Source organism: Triturus cristatus, chromosome 4_1 (genome assembly GCF_964204655.1).
Source record: "Triturus cristatus chromosome 4_1, aTriCri1.1, whole genome shotgun sequence".
In the NCBI taxonomy this organism is placed as follows: domain Eukaryota; kingdom Metazoa; phylum Chordata; class Amphibia; order Caudata; family Salamandridae; genus Triturus; species Triturus cristatus.
The window spans coordinates 747,264,482-747,286,962 of NC_140585.1; the positions used below are offsets into that span (position 1 = coordinate 747,264,482).

Consider the following 22,481-nt stretch of genomic DNA (forward strand, 5'->3'; position numbering starts at 1 on the left):
CTTCAGAGGGAAACATTGGCAGGACCGTCGATATTGTGAGGGGGAGAGACCTGGTCGGGCATTGGCGGGAATCACTAGGCGTTCATGGGGCGCTTCGAACATTTTAGAGAGACGTACATCAAGACACTAAGGGGATTTTAAGGCAATTCACTGAGCATTATGAGGGGTTATATGCCGCCCGTTACGGTGTTGATGTCCAGTTTGGGGACTTCGTAGACGACGTAGCGCTATGTTGGTTGAGTGATGAACACAGGCAATTCCTGGGAGCCCCATTTGAACTGGCTGAGATACGGGAAGCGATTATGTCTCTGAGTAATGGTAAGGCGCCTGGGCTGGATGGTTTACCGGCGGAAATTTACAAAAGCTATATTGATATAATGGCCCCTGTGCTTCGCGAAGTCTATGAGGACTCTCTGGAGACAGGAGTGTTGCCGGGAACGATGAGAGAAGTGGTGATAACCTCCCTGCTGAAACCTGATAAGGAAGCGGTGGATTGCGACTCCTATAGACCACTATCCTTGATAAATTGTGATGCCAAGATTTTGGCGAAGGTGTTGGCCACGCGACTCTCATTGTTAATGACTAAAATTGCCCTTCCTGATCAGGCAGGGTTCGTCCCGGGTAGATCCACTGCCAGTAACTTGCGAACGCTTTTTTCCTTGATTCAAACCATAGCGCCGGAACTGCATGTCGCGGCTATATTCCTGGACGCCACCAAGGCGTTCGACTCAGTTGAGTGGAATTACTTGTTTGCCATTCTGTACAGGATGGGTTTTCCCAAAATCTTTGTCGCTTGGATAAAACTACTCTATACTGATCCTACGGCCAGGGTGTTGATCAATGGGGAGCTGTCTGATTCGATTCCATTGACTAGGGGAACCAGACAAGGGTGCCCGCTGTCCCCGCTGCTGTTCGCCATAGCAATTGAATCTCTGGCATGTCGTATCCGACAACTGCACAAGCAAAGTGCCTTCAAATGTTTTCAAAGGCAGATAGATGTGTCCTTATACGCTGATGACTTAACGCTTTATGTGGTGGACCCGCAGAATAACCTGAATCCGCTGCTCCGCGAATTTGTGGTGTTCGGGAGACTGTCTGGAATTCACATTAACTGGAAGAAATCGCAATTTTTCCCTCTGACGACCGCGGTGGGGAGATATGCACTGGATTTCCCGCTTGAGTGGTGTGAGTCGGATTTCCGCTACTTAGGAGTTCGAATTTCGAAAAGCCGGGAAGAGACTTTGCGGCTGAATTATGGTACAGCCATAAGTAAGTTGACGGATGATGTTACGCGCTGGATCTCATTGCCGTTGACGATGGCTGGTAGGGCCTCCTTGATTAAAATGGTGGTGTTGCCTCGCTTCTTGTATTTTTTCCAGAACATACCATACTACCCAGGTGCTTTTTTTTTTCCGGACGTTGCGCTCTGAGTTACTGCGACTGTTTTGGGCTGGTAAACAGCCCAGACTGGCTTGGTCGACTATTACCCAGCCGTACAGTAAGGGGGGATTTGACGTTCCCGACTTCCAAGCGTATTACCTGAGCGCGCAGGCACACTTTGCTTACCATTGGCTTACCCCTACGCCCTGCATGCCGCAGTTGGTGGTGGAGGACTGGATAGCTCGGCCTCTGCCATTGCAGGGTCTCATACATGGTCCCGTCACTGCGATTGAAACGCCGCTCACCACCGTGACGTGCACGATTGATGCCTGGCAGCGCATACTGCGCAGGATGACCTATAGTCTGCTATATGCTCCGTCGCTGCCGCTGGTTTATCATCCGAGCCTCTCTCTGTTACAGGAAGGAGGGTTCCGCGGGTTATGTGTTAAGATAAAGATCCGACAATGGGGAGATCTTTTCGTGAATGGTCAGTTCAAGACGAAAGAGCAATTTTTTGAGGGCTATCAGCCTAATCTGCTGGAGGTCTTTTACTATCTCCGTTTGCGGCAAGGGATGAGACTGGTGATACCGCATTATCCGGAGGAACCTGAGGTGGTGACACCGCTGCAGGTTCTGCTTGCTTCTACGAATGGTAGGCATTTGGTCTCTCAGCTATACCGCAGTATTCAAGAGTGTGGTGGGAATGCGGGCGGTAAAGCGCTTCGAGGTTGGATGGTTGAGTTGGGTAGGGATATCACGGAGGCAGAGTGGGCGTATTGTTGCGAGCTCACTTCCCAGATCTCCTCCAGCTGCCGATTGCGTATGATCCATTATAAGTTTTTGCAGCGTTGGTACTACACTCCTGTTAGGAAGCTTCGATTTCGGTTGTCGGATACTGACCAATGTGAAAGGTGCCGCTCGGAGGGGGCGGATTTTCTACATTTGGCTTGGATGTGTCCATGGGTGGCTGCCTACTGGTTGCAGGTCCATACTGCGCTGACGGCTATGGTGGGGGCTGTGGTTGAACTGGACCCGCTCGTAATGCTGTTGGGCCATGCAGCGTCGGTACCTAAGGAGCACCGTAAATTTGTTAGCATTGCACTGTTGCTTGCGAAACGGCGGGTTGCATGTCGGTGGGGTAGGGGTCGAGCACCAAAGTTCAAGGAGTGGCTGGAGGATGTTCTGTACTGCCAGGACCAGAATGCGATCTATGCCGAAACGCAACCATTGAAGAGCAGGGCTAAAGACATATGGGATCCGTTTAGAGCGTATCTGTCGGCGCAGACTAGCTCCGCTGAAGGGGAACGTCAGGTACCAGCTAGCGCAGTGCTGACTGGTGTGGCATCCGACTAACAGGTGATCATTGCGGCTTGGCCGTGGTGGGGAAGAGACAGGTGGGGACATATGTCGCAGGGTGCTGTGTTCGCTGGCCCAGAGTGATCGAGACTCGTGTGATAGCTGATGGTGTGTGGTCCGAGCGGGCCTGATGGACACATCCTCATCCTGTGGCCCGGGACTGCTATGTAATACACATCACGGACACTCAGACGGGTATATATATAACTGTGCCGCCGGACCCCCGGGTTGTCGGCAGATTGGCTGTGTACATGGGGGTTGAAATCTCGATATATTGTCTACTACAGCCGGCCCGTGAGGTTGTAGGCGAGAGGATGTATGGTTGTTGAATGTTGAAATAAAGGTTTTTGAACTAAAAAAAAAAAAAAAAAATAGATGTGCCGGTAGGCCAATCACCTTTGATCTTGGTCACAGGAGGGGCAATAGATCTACTCGATTATATGTCAATATATTCAACAGTCTGGTCCCGTAATACTTGGTTATGCATCATTACCAAAAGAAGGTCACCAAAAATGTAAGTAAAAACTCAAATTTGCCCAAATTGCAAGGCGAATCAGCCAGCATTACTGCCCCATTCCACTGTCCTGTGGGCTGTCGGCAATGAGCTCCATGATAGCCCACAGAGCCAAGTACGCATCAGGAAGGGCAAAGGAGGAACTAATGTTCCGAAAAGCCAATGGCGTTTCAGTATCCAGATAACTTTGCTATGAATGTGGAGCCTCGGGAAAAGACATACTATTACTTATTTGCCCAAAACTTTCCAGAGATTGCATGCATTCGGAAAAATACTGTGCACTCCTCGCACAATCAGGCAGCATGTTGCTGGATGCCAAACTTAGAGCGTGGTTAGGAGTCCTCAATGAGGTGATCGATTTGGCCTTTCTGTGCTAGCAAACTCTTAGAGGGGTGCTCTGCATGCCAGATGAAGCGGGTTATGTTACGTTATGTTACTAGCATTTATATAATGCGCATTCACCGATTGATTTCTTGGCGCTAGGGTAACAGAAATATTACACACTGCTCTGCTCATAGTGTCAGTCGTATCCTCTTCTAAAGAGTCATGTTTTTAGAAGGTGCCTGAATCTAGTGTAATAGGGTAGTCCTAATCTCGAGTGGACGGGAGTTGCAGATCTGGGGGGCGAGTATAGAGAATCTGGAGCCCCCTAGTTTCTTCTTTTTGAAAGAGGGGATAGTAAGAAGATTCAAATAGATGGATCTCAAGTTACGGGTGTGTGTGTATTTTTGGATACGGGCTGTAATAAAGGCTGGGCTGCTGTCAAACAGAGATTTAAAGTTAATGCAGCCCGTCTTGAATGCTGTTCTACTGGCAGCCAGTGTAGTGGTGATGTGGCAATTTTTGGGCAGATGAGAAGGGCACTTGTAGACCGCTGAGTTCAGTGCGAGGTAAAGAATTTGAGCTTCGTCATATGCCAAACTGTGATAACGTTCTGGTTCCACGTGCTATGTTCTCACGTGGAACCAGGACTTCGCAGTGTTCTGAGTTGGACAGTTGGTTCGGCTCGTTGATGGATGGGGTTAATTAAATAAAGCCTCTCTCGCATTTTGCCTATAAAAGGTTCAATTGACTTTATTTCACTGGCGACGATCGCGTGTAATGCGCATAAGTTTTAACCCCAACATCGGAAGGTATAATTAAAGCCGAAAAGACGAACTGGTGCGGGATAACGGTTAACAAGAAATATAAGGAAACGGAGTAAGTACCTGTGTTTGAGAAGCATTGCAAGGAAGGGTCCGAGCGCGCTGCTGTCATTGGATCCAGAGAGGTGTTGTGGTTTGGAAGAGAGATAACACTGTCTTGTTGAAACGCAAGGACCATCTGCGTTTCACGGTGAGTGACGCGTCATTATGCTGAGCCCAATTGCCTAAGGAAACAAGGCTGCAGGCAAGTTCAGCGCTGCGCAAAGAAACATGCCCAAATTCCTGCGGAAATAAGACCGAAGGTTTACGTCAGGACGACGGCGGCCATTTTAGGTGAATTCTTTGTTGGTAAAACAAGCCCAATTTACCATAAAAAAAGGATCAAAAGTTTGCGTGGGCGGAAGTTTTACCATTAAAATCTTCAGAAAACAACAGGAAAGGATACAAATTTGTTTATTAATATCTACTTAAAGGAGAACAAGAGGGACACAGAGCAACTAAGGTCCAGAGGTTAAAAAAAAAAAGTGTGTCATCACGGTGATAGGCACACCTTGACTCTGGAGGGAACAACATTTTTTTAACTTTTTTTTTTTTAACAAAAGAAAGGAACTTATTTGCATTGGCAAGAAAACTGATAATAATTTTATTTTTTGTGATTTGAGAAATAATTTTAAGAACTTGTAGGAAAAGAACGTTAATATTTTTCTTTTGAGATGCAGAATGTAACTGCAACCCCGTTTTTCCTGTCAAATCCAGGGGAACCCCCAGTGAAGTGGAAAAAATGGAGGAACATTTTTGAAAATTATGCAAGAGTGTGTGGTACAAATTTGAGTGCAGAGAGGAAACAAGCATTGCTACTTCACTGTTTAGGTGGTGAGGGACAGGAGGTCTTGGAAAATTTACCAGAGTTGAGCCCTGCGGTTCAAAGGGGATTGAATGAATACGAGATATGTATCAAACAATTAGATCTGCATTATCTTCCAAAAGTAAGCACCATTATGGAGCGTTATTATTTTGGTTTAAGAGAACAAGGTAAAGAGGAAAAAGTGGAGGAATTTGTGACTGCTCTAAGAAAGTTAGCTTTGAGTTGCAAATTTGGTGAGCTTGTGAAGGAGAGAATACGAGATCAGTTTGTCTTAAGATGCAGCAGTGATAAAATAAGAGAGGAGCTTTGGTTAAAGGATGACCACTGTTAGAGGAAGTAATGATTATTGCTAAACGGGTAGAACATATGCTCAAATGTGTGGGGGAATTGAGCAAAGTAGGAAAGTTATCTTCTCATGAAGAGAAAGTGGAAGAGATTGTGTGTCAGGTTAAAAAGAAAAGTGATTCAGTCAACTACAAGGGTGGAGAGGAAGAAAAAGAAAATAAGGCGGGGAGTGTACCTCAAGAAAGGAGGAGCATGTTGGTTTTTCAGGGCACATGTTATCGATGTGGTAAATTTGGTCACAAAGCAAATGCGAGGGAATGCCCTGCTCTTAAGGTTATGTGTAGCTCTTGTGGGAGGAGGGGTCACTTCACTAGGAATTGTCGTTTTCTGACTAATCCCAACAGCAAGAATGAAGTAAGAGAAGTCTCTTTCCAAGTGAATGAGTGTGGTGTGGAACATCCTACTGAATGGGACAAGGTGGGGGATGTAAGGATCAAAATGAAATTTGATTCATGCTCTCATCTTACATTCATTGCTAAAGAAGAATTTGTGAAGAGTTTTAAAGGAAATGTCAAATTGTTAAAATCAGATGTTAAACCAACAGGTTATGGGAGTACTCCCATAAAAATGTTGGGGTATTTCTTGAGCTGTGTGGAGTGCAATGGAAGGTTTACTGATACAAAGGTATATGTGGCAGAGAAAGGAGACAATTTGTTGAGTTGGACTCATCAAGCACGCCTGGGTATAATCCTCAATCCGAATAGCAACCCCCCTGTGCAAGTACAGTCTATTGAGAATGTGGAAAACAAATTTATAAAGATGTTTGAAGGTTTGTTTAGAAACACTTTAGGTTGTTTAAAAGGGTATAGCCATCAAATTAAACTTAACCTTGGTGCTAGACCCATTGCAGCAAAAGTAAGGAGTATTCCTATCAATGTACAAGAAGCAGTTCAAATAGAGTTAGATCGGTTGCTGAGTGTTGGGGTGATAGAACCAGTGGAGGCTACAGAGTGGTTGGCGCCCATAGTGGTAGCGAGGAAGGCCAACAATGAGATTCGTCTATGTGTAGATCTTCGGGCTCTCAACAAAGAGGTGGTGGTGGACAGGTTTCCGCTTCCTAATATTGAAGAAATGGTTTCGACATTAGAAGGTGCATGCTATTTTAGTACCTTGGATTTGGCATCAGCATATCACCAGGTATCTCTTAACAAAGATTCACAGGAGTTGACTGCGTTTGTAACCCCCATGGGGGCATTTACATTTCTAAGGATGCCTTTTGGGTTGGTGTCAGCAGCATCTGTTTTTCAGAGAATTATGAATGATGTCATCAAAGGGATTCTTGGTGTTAGATGTTATCAAGATGATCTTTTGATATTTGGGAAAAACCTCGAAGAGCATGATAGATGAGTTATAAAGGTTTTGGAGAGATTACTCAAAGCAGGTCTGACTTTACGTCGTGACAAGTGTAAATTTGGGGTAACTGAAGTTGATTACCTTGGTCACCACATTTCTGGGAGCGGAGTCAGACCAAAAAAGGAGTTGGTTGATACCATAGTGAATTTGAAAGAACCGTGTTCAAAGGAGGAACTTTCCTCTTTTTTAGGCATGGCTGAGTTTTATAACAAATTCATTAGAAATTTTGCTGATAAAACTATTCATCTCAGGAAGTTACTGTTCAAAAATGCGGAATTTGTGTGGGATGAGGTGTGTAAAGAAGAGTTTTCAGGAGTTAAAATGGATCTTAAGAATGCACCTGATTTAAAAGCATTTAAACCAGGTGATGCAACGTTCATCATGACCGATGCAAGCAAAAAAGGTTTGGGTGCTCTGCTTTTTCAGTCGAGAATTGGTCATGAGCATTTGGTTGCGTGTGCTTCGAGATGTCTTAGGGGTGCTGAGCTTAATTACTCGGTCATTGAAAAAGAGGCCCTTGCCATATTTTGGGCGCTCAATAAATTTAGGAAATTTGTTTGGGGCACCTCTTTTACTGTAAGATCTGATCATAAGCCTCTAAAGGAAGTTTTTGAGAAAAAAGGTCTTGACTCTATCTCCTCTAGGATCAGGAGGTGGGTTATCTCTTTACAGGAATATAATTTAAATTATTAATATATTCCTGGAAAAACTAATGTGTCGGCTGACTGTCTCTCACGTTTAGTTGACAGCGTGGATTCAAATAGTTTGTGTTGTGAGGAGGGGATGGTAGATGAGTTTGAGGTTAAAGTGTGTGACATCACTTTAGGTGTGATTAAAGAAGATGAGTGGAAGGAGGTGTTGAAGAATGATTCAGAATTGGTGGGTGTGATGGAGTTATTGTCACAAGGAAAAGAAAACAGTCTTGAGAAACCATGGTCGTTAGTTTCTAATGAATTAGCTGTTGTGGATGGTATCTTAACCAGAGGCACAAGATTAGTTCCACCCGAGTGTTTAAGGGAAAATATTACTCAGATTGCACATGAAGGACACATGGGAATTTAAAAAACCAAAGAAAGAATCAGACTTGATTATTGGTGGCCAGGTCTGGATCTCATTGTAGAACGGGCAGTACGTGATTGTGTTCCATGTTCATTAAGTGACAAAATTCTTAAACCCAGACATCCACCTATGGTTTGTAGGAGATTACCCATGTGTCCTTGGGATGAAGTAGCGATTGATATTGTTGGTCCTCTATATGGTGAACATCAAACTCCTTATCTGATTGTTTTGTTATATTTATACTCTCGGTGGATTGAAGTGAACTACTCAATGTATAATTAAATTTTTGGATTCCATTTTCAAGCGTGAAAGTTTTCCATGTTCCTTACTATCAGACAATGGGCCACAATTTTGTTCACGTGAAATGGAGGAATATTTATTGAAGTGTGGAATTGAACACAAGAAGATTTTGCTTTATCATCCTGAGGCTAATGGAGCAATTGAGAGGTTGAACAAAACATTGAAAGAGAGTATACAATTGGCGAGGGTTAACTGTTTAAACTGGAAGGATGAGTTACAACGTAAAATTTCTGCTTACAGATTTACACCTCATTCTACAACTGGAAAGACACCTTTTGAGTTGTTCAAAGGAAGATCTCCGAACACCATTTTGTGTCCAGGGAGGATGACTTTGGACAAAGGGTTAAAAGATAATGGTATTGGTAATTGGAGGGAAAAGGAAATAATTATTCAAAGGAAAAGGAAGATCTATGTTGACAATCATAAATCTGGTAAGATTGTTAAATTCAAAGTGGGTGACAGAGTCAAGGTCAAGGCTCCGGTAGGATGTCTAAATTGGTCAAAATTCACTGATATAAAAAGTGTGGTGAAACTGTTCAAAAATGCTGTTAAAACCAATGATGGACGTATCTGGAATCATAGGCGTGTTGTTCATGTTAATCCAGGTTGTAACAGTTTTTGTGAAACTGATTCTTCTGAGGGTATCTCTTCCCGTTTGGAACTTAGGCCAACTCGCAAGAATGTAAGGGTTTGCAAAAGCCCAAGTTATCTTCATGATTTTGTGAGCCTTAGAAACTGTCATTTCCATGCGAAGATGATGGCCTGTTCAGAGAATTCTATATGCTGTTCAAAATCCAAGACGAGGAAGAGTATTTTCCTGTGATGTCTTTACAAGTGATAAATGTGCCTCAATGTCCCTTATTTTCGTTGCGCTCTCCACCCCCTTGGTACTATTTTGGTACGTGATTTGCTACTTGTTCTACTGGGTTTACTTCTGGATATTCTTGCTTGGCTCTTTTCCCTTCCCAGATATAAGAAAAATTTGATTCAAAGCTAATAAATTCTGTATTAAACTTCATTTTCAAACAAGAGTTTCAAGCTTGCCAAATAAGTATTTTTGCTTTTTTTAGGTCGAGCCAAAGCAGTGCGCATGTGCTGTCTCTGCGGTCCCCGAGTACTCGGCTCTCTAGCTCGTCACGGAAGACAGTGGGTCCCGAAAAAGGATCTTACCAAGGTCGGGAGGATCCACTTATTCCTGAAGCCTGCTTACATGCATAGCGGCAGCCTTCCATTTTCCTCTCAGTGAGCCGAGTATCACTGTATTCCAGACTCTAACTGAGTACCTGCTATATGTGAAAAATCTTTCAGTCCAGGATGTCCATATCCATACACATATATGGAAGGATTTAGTATCAAGCCACAAAATCAAGGCATTTCCTTTTATCCGTCTTGGACTTATACCTCGAGACTGATCTCTGCACATCGCAACAACATCTCTTCTCTGGGGATACCGCTATCCTCTTGAGGATAACGAAAGCACAGTTACATGGCATCCTGATGAAGGCTTCAAGCCGAAACGCACGTAGGATTTAACAACGACCCAGCCATGACTACTTAAAGTTGAAATTTGTTACTTTGTACAAATCTATTGTAGATTCATACCTGCGTTTATTTATCATGTTTGATTTCTGATTTATTCAAAAAAAACAAATTGCTTCTAACATTATATGAGACATATGTTCTATTTTCTGTCCTTATTTTCATCAAAATACATGAATATGATACGTAATCCTTTTACAATCTATATATAAAGTGACATAAATAAAGCATACCTCATAATTTTGCACCTACTGTTATATATATTTATTCATTTTGTCCGCTCTGTAGGTCCTTGTGTTTTTAAACATTGTTCCTAAATTGTTCTGCAAACGAATGTTACAAGCACCCTGATTTAGGAATTAATCTCAGGGGCACCCCTATTTTCTCAATCATGTGCTGTCTCTCACCATGCAGTATCTCCTCTGTGAGCTTAGACCACGCCCACCTGTTTCCATTTGTTCCTTTGTGCGCCCTTAGGAAATCCTTGCTTTTCTGTAGTTAATCCCCTATATTTGTCTATTCGCTTGAGGCGTGGCTTTTGTCTATGGCTACTGGCCCTATTACTTGTGGGCTTTCAGTTTTGGCTATGTATGTTTTGGCCTACTATTTTCTTCTCCGTTTGGCGCTTCTCGTTGGGCTTTGCATACAAAATGCGCTTAGCAAATGGCTGTAAAGCATAGCCTTAACTTCTTGTTTTGTCTGATTTCATGAAGGTTGTGCGGGATGTATTCTAATGCTTTTTTAGTAGTTTTCCTGAAGTGTAATGTGTCTTGTTTTATACTTCTGCCTCGCGTGCAGCTTCCGCCTTCATCCGGCCGCCACCTTGGACGACGTGGCTGGAGGCATGAGCCCCGTCCCAGCCAGTAACAATGACTGTCACTGGATATACCGAGTTCATCTCGGCTCCTCTTGAATGTAAACGTCATTTCATTCATCACCATGTAACAAGCCACCCTGAGGGCCATATGTAGATAGCTAAATACCAGTCGGTAACGGCCGAAAATCGGTAATTTTCCCGTTACCGACCGGTATTTAGCCCTTTCTAATGTAGGAGGCAGGTTTTAAGGATTCGGTAATTTACCGAATCGGTATTTTAAGAAATCGGTAAAATACCGAATCGGTAAATTACCAAATCCTTAAATCCTATTTAGGGAGCACTCAAGTGAGTGCATTTTTGGTTTAAGAATTGGTTATTTACCACCAACTACAAGTTGATGGTAAATACCGAATACCTTTTCAAAAGCAATTTTGTGCTTTTTTAAAAGTGCCATGTGGCAGACATACATGCCCTTAGGGCATGTATGTGCGCCAAATGTGCACACATGCACGAATCAGGGGTGCAACAGGGTATCAATGTGACACCCTGCCACCCTTGAATATGCTCCCCCTATTACCGATTCGGTATTTACCGAATCGGTAATAGTGAATGGCTTCCCATTCATTCCTATGGGCCTCCATGACTGGGAAGGTATGCCTTATTACCGATTCGGTAAATACTGAATCGGTAATAACGGATATTACCGATTTGGTAAAATTTACCAATTTTTTATTTTTTATTTATTTTTTTACCTACATTCTATTTACCGATTCTTAAATACCGAATCGGTAAAATTCGGTATTTAGGAATCGGTAAATAGAAATTACCTACATATGGCCTTTAGTCTTTTAAAGCTAAAAAGGGCTCTGCCTTCATCCGTGGAATATAGCTTTTCCGGACCATTGTCGAGGCGCAGACATTAATTTGTAAAGTGCACTAAAAAGTCTACACCCCGATTTATTTTTTGATGTGTATTGAATCTGTCGTGTTTGGTGGCGCTCGCTTTGCTGCACTCAGCGCTGCAGAGGCTGTGGAAGTTATGTAGGTTTGTCCGAGAGCTAAGGATGAAAGCTAAACCCCTCGCTATCAGCATGTGCGTGTGCCTCTCCTCTCTGTGCGCACTTCCCCCCCCCCCCTTCTATTGCATCTATGCCTGTTAGTGTCCACTCTCTGCCTCCCACGAGCATGCCCTTCCCTTTACCCTCTTCTCTGCTGGCTCACTCCCTATCTTAATAGGACACCCACCTCAGACTGGCTTGAGGGCATCTCTCACGCCTCTCCTATAATCTGTCCGTGCTCTTTCTGTGACTGCTGTGTATGTCCTTCCCTCTCTCACTCTAGGTATGCTTGACTCCCTGCCCATCTGCCTGTGCATCTTCCTTCATGTGATCCCTTTCTGTAGATTTAGCTAGCCCCTTCTTCCCTGTGCACTTTTCACCGTTGCTGCCTGTTTTTCTTTTCTTAATGGCTTAATGTCATCTGTCTCTCTTGTTATTTGCCTTCGTCTGGCGGGAAACTGCCAATCTCGGTCCCGCTGTCTCTCCCTCACTGTGCCGGTCTTCTACCTCATACCTTCGTGCCCCCTTGCCCCCACATTCCTCTGTTCTCTGCTGACCTTTTCTCCTCCCCTCGCTCTACCTGCAACAACCAGTCGTCAAACCCAGGGTAACTCTACCTTCCTGTCTTTCTATAATTTGCCTATTTCTTTCTCCTGCCCAACCGCTATTCCTCTCCTTTTATTCCTCTATCACTTCTCTCAACCTACCTCTCTCTCGCTGCCTTTTTGCTCTACCTTTTTTCCTGCTTATCTCATGTCGCTCATCTGTGCTTGTTTCTGTTCCCTCTCTGCCTGTTTCTGCCTCCACTCAGCAGTCTCTCTCTCCCCCATGTCTCTTAGCTTCTCTGTCGCTCGCTCTGCTTTGCTTCTCTCCCTCCATTCTTCCCACCAGACTCTGCCCCCTCAACTTTTGTCCCCTCCCCCCCCCCCCCCCAGGCAAGCAGTCTGCCCTGCCTGCTCATAATCTATCAGTAGATACATGCCTGCCTTCTCAGGTGCGCAACTGCCTGCACAGATCAGTCTTATTGAAACACTCATGTGCTTAGTCTGCTGAAACCGTAGTGGATACAGGCACAATAAGAGCCTCGTGCCACGGAGGTGATTCTTCCTAGAAATATGACAGATCCTCTCATTTTCCCTATGATGTGTTCTTCAAAATGGGCTCATTATTTTCCAGAGAATATTTACATAATACATTATTTGCCTATATTAAAAAAATAATAATAGCTGTCCACCTATCAAGGGGTTTCAACTTCCAGGGTTTGGTTCTGTAACGGGTTTCATCCTATAACATTTTTGGTTTCATTAGCTCAAACGCCCAAACCATTAATAATACACTTACCTAATGCAGGTGTAGTTTAAGAAAACGGCCGACAATAGGAGCAACCTATTTACATTGTACTTTTTACATCATGATTATTTGGATACGATTAAAGAGGGAAACATGCTGTTATTGCTCAGTTTCATGAAAATGGAAGCAGCTTGAAGTTGTATGCTTCCAACTTTTGATGCTTTCTAAATCTTCATTTTGGTGAAATAAAATCAATATCCAGGGATGCCTCCTCGTGCTCTCCAAACGTGACATGTAATGTGAGGTTACTTAACAAAAAATCCTACAAGTAGGCAGTGCACCACCACCTCAGCACTCTCAGCTCAGTGCAGCACCACCTCAAAATCAGTACAGCACCATCTCAACATCAGCACAGCACCACCTCCTCCCCCTCATCAGTGCACCACCACCAGTGCAGCACCAACTCAGCATCAATGCAGCCTACCTCCGCAGGAATTGAGCACCAAAGCAGCACCACTTCAACATCAGTGCAGCACCACTTCAGCATCAGTGCAGCACCACTTCAGCAGCAGCACCTCAGCATTAACGCAGCATCACCTCAGTACAGCACCAACTCAGCACCACCCAAGCACCAGTGCAGCAGCACCACAGCATAACTTAACATCACTCAGCACCACCTCAGTATCACTCAGCATCACCTCCGCACCAGCACACCACCTCAGCACTACCTCAGCACCACCTCAGTCTGCCCTTGGAATCTGGCATCTGTTGATTCTTCCCTAGTGCTCCTCTGGTGCCTGTGTTGTAATTCAGGTACTATTTCCCAACCTCCTGTTTATATCCCCTCCCCCATAACAAAAAAAGCTATAACAAACATTAGAACAGGCAGAAAGAAGTTGCCAGCATTGCAAGGACAAAAATAATAGAAGATATTTTTTATGATAATTCTTTTTTTAATAGCTTTGTTCAGATGTGCATAATGTCTTCTTGGTTATACATAAGGTAACAAAAATGACACTTTTTTATTATAGCTTTTCAACATGCTGCACAGCAGCCACAATTCTCTACAACATAGCTTAAAAACATTGGCATAGCCATTAGCTATAGCTAAACACTTATAAGGTCCCATAGGGGAGACCTATTGGCTATGCCACTGCTTGTTATTTTTTACTCCTCCTAGGGAGATAATTGACATCTTTTATGTGTACTATACTGCGCAAATAGGAACTGTTGATAGTGAAAGGAGTTACCTTTCACACAGGAAATCAAAAATAAGACTCAGCAGATCTTTGCAGCATGCAGTCCTTGACAACGGAATGCCATATGCTTGGTGTCCTACATGGGGAAGGCCCGTAAGGAGGATGCCTGCAGCCTTGGGGAGGGAAGGCTTTCACCATGCTGGAGTCCAAAATCATCACAACTGATGAGAGAATGTCCCTAAGACGTCATTGCAAAGCTAGACAACTGTGCTGTCTGGTAGGCTTCGACTTAAAAACTAGCCCACAGTACTTAATTTGTAAAAAAAACCTGGGCCTTCATCAGGTGGCACTGCAGCTTGTACCACCCATTGTCCCCTGCCAGCGCTGTCAATGACCATACCAGCACAACTACTAACCATTACACTACTACAAGTGTGACAATTCAGACTCTTCTAGGCTCCCCAACGCTATAACAAGGTCTTAGGGGCAAATGTTCATCATGTTTAATATCTATTGAATTAATAAACAACTGTTGTTGTGCTTATCTCTAAATCAGACAAACAGCACCACCATGTGGCAGACTGTCATAGGTGCCAGTGCTGACAATTAGGTGCCAAGCACTGGAAACCATTGGGTTAAAATAAGCAATGCCACAGACGGACCGGTCAGATCGGCCCCACTACCACTACAAGATGTGTCTGTACCCCAGTCAGGCCCTGATTTCCAAATTGTCCTGCACTGCTGTAAGAGCCATTGCGTGTTTTATGTATCACCGCATCTGCAATGCGGAGACATAACAGAAACCAGCAATAAGAATGACAGCAATTCCTGTATCTACATAAGTAATACTAAGAACCTTGTCTACGCTCCATAAACCCCTATCACTACCTTCATAATTTTACAAAGCGTTTGTTTTTGCAACATTTATAGTTCATAGGTAAATTTGCAAACATGAAGTTTTATACGTTTTTCTTGCATCTTCCATGTTGACTGTGGTGAGTGACAAAATAATTCCTGCCTAATGGAGTGGCACTGCGTACGAAGTGCCTAATGTTCCCACAGATGCAGGCAAAGAAGGCATTCACTGATCTGGTCTATTACTTGGCACAGAAGTCAGCATTAATAAGGACCAAGGCTAAGCAGAGCAAAAGCTTTTCAACTTGCTTGTAACACGAAAATAAATTCAGCGGACCAGATGTACCAACATAGTATTTGCTAAAATTGATGTTTTGTAATTGCCTCAAAAATACGAATAAAAACTAGAGAAATCAAAAACAGCACTTGATAATTTTATTACGCACACCAAGGGGAAAAAGGCAGTAACAAACCCTTTTAACAGAACACATACCACTAAATGATTGTATTACTGTCATTTACAGATGTTTATAACCATCTCACCATCTAAACCACACCCGAATAGGAAATACGGCAGAATTGTTTTCCCATCGCCCTTCTCTTAGGTCTAGATTGCCGCTCCTCGTACCACAGAGGTACCACCTAAGCCTCGATCTCACTTTGAACCGCTTTTGGGTCCCAGGTTACCCCCCCTCCCTGTATTCGCTGCGCTCCTGTAGTTTGGCCTGCATTGTAAGCTTTGTTTTTAGGTCTCGCCTGGCAAAAGCAGCTCATGCGCTGCTCTCGCCAGAGAGGAGACCTTTTGGAATCAATTCTCTGCCGTGGGCTCATGCACGTGCCTGCATGGACAAAGATGGCTGCTCTCGCCATCTGTCCTTAGCAGACAGCATGCGCTGGTCCGTGGGACAGTGGACAGTCCGCCGCCATCTTGTTCACGCCAACTTCCTTCAACTCTGGCTCCGGCGTGCTCTCACTTTAAACAGTGCGCGCGCACGCACGACGGAGCCAGAGTTGAAGGAAGCCGGCGCGCAACAATGTTTTTGTTTTGTTTTGCTTGTTAGTCTAGTCGCTGCTGCCTTTCAATACTGCTCAACAGGGCAATCCATGCATGGACCAAGGCCGGATACCACCAGGATATTCACCGGAGGACATGGGGATTTATCAGGTAACATCCTGCTGCAGGGTGCATTGTCTGGTAGCTCGTCGGATGACAGTCAATAGTTGGGCCCCTCTGCCTCACTGGTGGATCCTGCTGGGATGACAGCGGGTCCCTTCTCTTTACCCCTCCGTCTAATTCATCAGGCAATAACTTTCTGCAGATCGTCCCCGTGTCTCAACCCGTCCTTCCCAATGGGTCACCTCTGACTCCCTCCTGACACCCTTCCACCCTCTGCTGACACCCACCCTGGTCACATGCCATGAGCTGGGACCACAAACACCCTGACTTCTCCTTTTGGCCTCCAGCGGACACAGCAGCAACCACTGGAAATACTTACTCACCTCCAAGAAGAGGTGTTGTCCAGCTTCTCACCCAGGCTGGTGTGCTGGCAAAGGGGTTCCTCTTACCCCCGCACCTCCCCTCCAGCTAACATTTCTCATGTAAACCTTTCCTCCAGTCAGGGGCGCGAGGACGGGGCTGCGTCTCTGCTAACGTACTATCGCTCACCCGCATCCGGCCTACACAATGTACGAGGACACCAAGTTAGGAGACTGTGAGGGAGTCTCGGTGGATAGAACGCTCGCCGCTGACCCATGCGGTGATCTGAATATCCCGAGTGCGCTTCCCAGTGAGAACGAATCAGCCATAACAGCACAAATTGACCAGTGGCACCATGTGCAGTTTATAGTGCTTGTAAACCGCAGTATGAAGCACTATATAAAACCTGTTAGCAGAAATTGATCAATAAACAGTCTCTTATCAGGTACAATTGTGATGAAATCCACCAAGCAAGAAGGTGGCTCTAAATATTGCACTTTGCCACAAGACAAATTACCTAGATAACCCTTGTGATTGCAGTCAGGTATACCAGCCTGTGCAGTGGAAGGAAAGTCAAGGTTATTCTGCATTAGGAGGGCTTAATGGTAAAGATCGACTTAACCCTTCACCGCCCAGCATGCTATTCAGGTCAGGTGCCTCAGCCGTAAATCTGAGGGGGTTTTGCTTTAGGTTAGACGTTAAAGGGTTAAGCATCACCTCTCACTTCATCTTCAGAGCTCTGTTAGCAATTTCCGAGAGGTCGTTTACAGACCCTCAAGATCCTCCCGCCTTAATGAACAGGCACAGGCGTTTCTGCATCACTGACCCTCCGATCGGGTAGTGCTGGCTATGGGGGGAGCGAGGGCAGTGCAGCTTGGACACCCGACGACTGTACATTTGAAGTGTCTGCGCGTGGCCCAAAAGGTGCACATTTATTTTGCGTCTGAAGATTGCAGTGGCTTATGTATTGTAAATAGGACCTTGTTTGTTGATTATCTTTATGTATTGTTCATTGTACATATTCGTTATATGTGATGTGTTTTGTGCTAAGTATCACCGTTTCACTAATTGTTTCACTACATCCTGTGTTTGTTGGTTGGATTACCCTGTAAATATTTTTGGTGTTTTTGATACATTAATTAACATCATTCTATCAAGTGACCTGGATTCTGTCCTGTTTCTTTTGGTCTGTGTGTGTCCTTGAGAATCTAACGTGTATTCAGTACCTATTAAGTTAGCCTGTTCATTTTCCGACAGAACCATTGTTTTTTGCACACATGAAGATTGCAGTGAGCGGTGTGCCCCCTATCGTCATCCCCAAGAGCAGACAACCCCCACATGAAGCGGGAGGTCCATTATCTATGGAGCACCCACGCACCTCATTCTCGACGAAGCGCACTTCTGGAGGAGCCAGGAGCGACTATGGACTGGGGCAGCGAGCTCTGGGTGAGTGCGGGGGTGGGGCTGCAAGGAGGGGAATGGGGTCACTTCGGGTTATTACACTGTAGGGCGAATAGGAAGTGATGCTGGAAGATTGAGGCTCTGACGGCAGCAGTAAGTGGGTGGGCAAGTGAAAGTCTGGTCGGGGGGGCAGGCACTTTATGCATCACTTGTCCAGGAAAATGCAATACGTCTTGCCTTTCATTAAGTTAAAGCCATTTGCTTTGCTATACAATACCATTAGCAAAGCAAATGGCTTTAACTTAATCAAAGGCAAGACCTATTGCATTTTCAATGCTTGTTTACTGTGCTATCATCTGTTAAGTTTGTTAAAGGCTGTCTATTTTTAAGTAAGTTTCTTTTGCATTGTAAGGTTGCCCGCGTTGTAAGTTTTGTTTTTGTTGTGCCTGCATTTATAAATCAGTTTTCCTGTGCACATTGTGTCTACTGCTTCTGGATCATTCTCTGGTGTCCCTGCTTGTTTTTTCACCATTTTTCCTGCATCGTTTCTCTACCCTTGGCCCTCCCACCATCTGCCGCTTCACTGCTGAGTAGCTCCTGGCCCTGGATCCCGGACACCCGCACAACTGCTGCTTCACGTCATCCCCTTGAGCAACAAAAGGACCCTTTACCTACCGTCACTGCTGCTTCTCCTGTGACACTGAACCGCCTGCCTGCTCAGGACCCCAAACTGCTCCCACTCAGAAGACTACAAACAACCTGGAACTGCTCCAATGCATCCTGCTCAATGCCCGCTCCCTCTGAAAACACGCCACAGAAATCTGGACACCATCACCACCCTCTCTCCTGACGCTGCCTTCATCACCGAAACGTTGCTCAACCCCTCCTCGAATCCACATCGCCACTCCTGACGACTACAAGATGATACACTGAGACCCCAACAACAAACAAGGCAGGAGCATTGCCATAATTTTCAAGGAAACCATCCGATGCACCGCTACCAAAGACGACCCGACACCCCTCATGGAACACCTCAACTTCCTACTACAGACCTATGCAAAGACTAAGATAAGAGACACCCTCACCCACAGACCCCTGGGATCCCAACCAGCCTTCTGAGGTGCCATCTCCAACCTCATGGCCCCCCACCACTATGTCCTACTCGGTGACCCCAATTTTTACATCTACGACCCCAATGATGTCAGCTCCACCCCCCTCCTGGAAAATATGAACAACATTGGCTTCATCCAACTAGTCACCGAACCCACGCACAAAGCCTAACACACCCTCAACCCCACTTTTACCTCTAGCGACAATCAAATCACCCATGTCACAGAACTTACCTAGATCGACCACGCCATTGTTCACTTCACCATTGTCGATGCCCAGTGTACCATCACCAAACACCTCAGCTCTCCACACCGCAGCTGGGGCAAGGTAACCAAGACTCAGTGGGCACAGTCCCTCAGCACCCCACTACACGAAATGTCAGCAGACCTCGACCAAGCTGTCCAGAAGTTCTCTGCCTGAATCACCAAATGCGCTGACAGAGTTGCCCCGCTAAATATGGCAAAAGCCAACACAACCTCAAAACAAGCCAGTTGTAACACCCCAGAGCTCAGAACCATCAAGCACAACTGCCTGGGCCATGAGTAAAAACAGAAAGTTATGAACTGAGAGGGGGGAATTAAACCCGTATCAGTTCTAGTGGGTTGTGCAGGGGGTCTAAATGTTTCATGCCTATAATCAGTCCGTAAGGATCTCAGCAATTCTTCAGGACCTATTATCCTCATCTACTCAGTGGGGGCGGCAAGTGGTGTTAGGCCAAAGCGAGCTAGGAGTCACGTCCCCTCAATTCAGGATTCCACAGTAGTCCTAATGTGTGATGAAACAATTAATTAATAAATGAGGTACAATCATACCTTCTGGAAAGCAGCTCACCACAGAATTTGGATTGTGATGCCCCAACAGTGACAGGCCGAGATGCTCGCTGGCGTTGCGAGAAGGACCAAATCAGTCCACGAGGTTCCTAGTATGGGACCTACCCATGGCCAGCTGTCTCTGGATCCAGAGACATACAGGCCATGGGTAGGTCCTGTGGAATCCTGACCTGAGGGGACGGGACTCCTTGAGAATCCAGCAACCATTTCTAAATCCCACACACACAATCCCACTTCTACTCACTACACATAGGCACCCTCACATAACATCATTTAGCTTCACGACGGCAAACCGAGAAGACCTCCGGCAAAGAGCCCCCCTGCGAGGCCCATTGGGCATTGCAGCACCGGCCTAACGAGGAGCTGCCCTATGATGAAGCATGACACTTCTCGGGGTGTGTGAGGGCCCTTGCTCCTTATTGGAGCTATCCCTGGATGAACACTCAATACCTTGACCTATCTAACACCTTCTGGTAACCCCCATTACTGACGTGGCCTGTCATTTCCTTCCTCCTACCACCTCCCTAGGAACAGCATACTTCTTCTCTTTAGCCTATCCTTGGGGCCTGTATGCTGGACATATCAAGCCCCTGTGAGACTTTATGCCATTAAGAACCCCTCAGACTGAACCCTTTACAAAACAGCCCTCAGCAATTACCACCTGCTCATCAAGAAAGCCAAGAGAGCAGCCACTACTGCCCCATCAATACCGCGGCCAACCACACAAAGTAACTCTTTAAAATAGTTAAGGAATTCTGCAACCTGACAGCCATGGAGAACACCATCCACCCCTCCCAAGAACACTGCAACACCCTCTCAGACTACTTCCACAGCAAGATTGCCACCATCTACAACAACTTCGACCCCCAACCCACCACGCTCAGCCTAAACTACCTCGACCGACCAGTGAACACCAGCCGAGCGATCACCACCTAGTCCCTGCTCACCATTCACACCACTACAGCCATCATGTCATCCATTCACTCTGGGGCTCCTACAGTCCCTGCCCCCACCGTCTCTTCAACCTCCGAACCAACCCTATCAGTACAGAACTCACCAGCATCCTCAACACCTCCATGTCTACAGCAACCTTTCCAGACAGACGGAAACACGCAGAGGTCAAACCCGTCCTAAAGAAACCCTCTACCGACCCCAGTTACCTAAAAAATTACTGATCGACCTCCCTGCTCCCCTACCCACCCAAAGTACTCGAAAAAGCCATCAACCAACAGCTCTCTGAATACCTGGAACAAAACCACTTACTCAATGCCTCACAATCAGGATTCCATGCCAACCACAGCACTGAGATCGCGCTTATCGCTGCCACAGCTTACATCAGAACGCTCCTCAACCCCAGAGAAATGGTGGCCTGATCCTCCTTGTTCTTTCTTCTGCATTCAACACCATCTCCCACCACACCATCATCGACAGACTCTACAACATTGGCATACAGCAACAAGCCCTCAAATGGATCGCCTCATTCCTTCCTGGACAAACACAGAGCATCCAACTGCCTCCCTTCACCTCCGCACCGTAACCCAAGGATCACCCTCAGCCTCACCTTGTTCAACATCTACATGACCCCTTTCGAAGACGTCATCAGATCCCACGGACTCAACATAATCTCCTTCGCAGAAGACACTCAACTCTCGCTCACCGAGGATCCTGCCAAAGCCAAAATCAACTTCTGCAATGCCATGACCAACGTAGGCGATTGGATGAGAGATGACTGCCTCCAACTCAACTTCGACAAAACAGAAGTACTGATCTTCGGGAGGAACACTTCCGTATGGGACCACAGCTGGTGGCCAGTCAAACTTGGACCAACACCCACACCGACAGACAATACACGCAACCTAGGCATCATCCTCGACAGGCAACTAACCATGAAATGACAAGTCAACACAGCTAATCTCCTCCCACCCCCACATCCGTTGCAGCCGCAGCCGGGTCTGCTCCTTCTCCTACATTGCTGCCAAGACCTAGAACAGCCTGCCCAACCACCTTCAAAAAGCACCCTCCCTGGCTGGTTTCAGAAAGAAACTCAAGCCATGGCTTTTCAACGAAGACAGGGCACCCTCAGCACCCAGATACCCTTAGGGGTGAAACTGCTGAGCTATACAAATGCTGGCTGATTGATTGATCTGGAGAACCATGTACAGTGAACAGATCACAAAAAGAGTTAAAAAAAAAAAAAAAATCTAAAATAACGTGATCATGTTAGGGTGCCTGAGCTGAAAGAGGTCTTTACAAAAGGTTATCAACAAACATTTTGTGATAATATATTTATAGAGGTAAAAGTAAAGCCTAAAGAAGGAGTATATATTTACAGCTTAAAAATTACAATAGTGAATACGTTATGGGCACTGTGCCCTCCAACGTGTGCGCATGCGCGGGCGCGCAGCTATATCTCCTGGAGCACGCATTGTAGATTACAGAGCGCACACAGGCAACTCGGGACCATCGCGCCACCACTTAAAATGCGTGCGGCGCGAAAACGGTCAGATTGTGTCCCTTTTTGTAAGTAATCATGTTAATCGCAGCGCCCGTCAAGCGCTGCAATTAACATGATTACTTTAACAAAGGCA

The 22,481-nt window shown here is 45.5% G+C and overlaps 1 long non-coding RNA gene across 2 annotated transcripts in view; it reads left to right on the forward strand.

Annotated features, from left to right (window-relative positions):
• The window catches only part of LOC146855468 (uncharacterized), a 68,928-nt gene that overhangs the window by 7,938 nt on the left and 38,509 nt on the right, over positions 1-22,481 (forward strand). For both annotated transcript variants that reach the window (XR_014980842.1, XR_014980843.1), the window contains exon 2: positions 17,810-17,998. This is a non-coding gene — a long non-coding RNA (uncharacterized LOC146855468). The remainder of the gene's footprint in view (positions 1-17,809; positions 17,999-22,481) is intronic.